Raw genomic sequence first — 1448 nt, forward strand, 5'->3', positions numbered from 1 at the left:
GTATTGTTTTCACAGTTTAATTATTTTGACTTTTATCTTTCATATGGTTTTGAAAGCTTTCAAATGAACCATCGAATTGATACATGTCATTTTAATGTTTTGAGTCGTATACTTAAGGAAAACATACATTTTTGTAATTTAAAGTCATTTTAAAAAATTTAAAACATAACATATAAGAAAAAATCTAACATATAAGAAAAATATAACATATAAGGTATCCTCATTTTTGTATTTTAAAGTCGTTTTTAAAAACAAATATAACATATAAGGTTTCCTCATTTTTGTAATTTAAAATCATTTTAAAAAATTCAAAATATAACATATAAGAAAAAATCTAATTTTTTATTATATGGTTAATGTTATTGTTTAATTTTTTTAATAATACAAAATTAAACAAAATGAAGAAGGATGCATAAATTGTTATCAAATCTTTATTATTCATAATCATTAATTGTCATATATATGTAAATAATATTAGGTAATTTCGTAGCTTTTATTTAGGAAAAGAACACACTTCTTATATTTTAGGTTAATATAATGTTCTCTAGTAGACATTAAACAAATTATGACATAAAAAACTTATTTTTTCCTTCGAACACATTCTTGAAAAAGTAAACAGTATTGTTTTCACAGTTGAATTATTTTGACTTTTATCTTCATAGTTGAAAGCTTTCAAATCAACCATCGAACTGATACATGTCATTTTAATGTTTTTAGTCGTATACATAAGGAAAACTTACATTTTTTGTAATTTAAAGTCGTTTTAAAAAATTCAAAATATAAAATAGAAGAAAAAATCTAACATATAAGAAAAATATAACATATAAGGTGTCCTCATTTTTGTATTTATAAGTCGTTTTTAAAAAAATATAACATATCAGGTTTCCTCATTTTTGTAATTTACAGTTATTTTAAAAAATTCAAAATATAACATATAAGAAAATATCTAAACTTTTTTATTATATGATTAATGTGATTGTTTATTTTTTTAAAAAAAATATAAAATTAAACAAAAATGAAGAATGATGCAAAAATTGTTATCAAATCTTTATTATTCATAATCATTAATTGTCATATATATGTAATCATATTAGGTAATTCTGTAACTTTTATTTAAGGAAAGAATACACACTTCTTATATTTTAGGTTAATATAATGTTCTCTAGTAGACATTAAACAAATTATGACATAAAAACCTTATTTTTTCCTTCGAACACATTCTTGAAAAAGTAAACAGTATTGTTTTCACAGTTGAATTATTTTGACTTTTATCTTCATAGTTGAAAGCTTTCAAATCAACCATCGAACTGATACATGTCATTTTAATGTTTTTAGTCGTATACATAAGGAAAACTTACATTTTTTGTAATTTAAAGTCGTTTTAAAAAATTCAAAATATAAAATAGAAGAAAAAATCTAACATATAAGAAAAATATAACATATAAGGT

This window comes from Brassica oleracea, chromosome C4, assembly GCF_000695525.1.
Source record: "Brassica oleracea var. oleracea cultivar TO1000 chromosome C4, BOL, whole genome shotgun sequence".
Taxonomy (NCBI): domain Eukaryota; kingdom Viridiplantae; phylum Streptophyta; class Magnoliopsida; order Brassicales; family Brassicaceae; genus Brassica; species Brassica oleracea.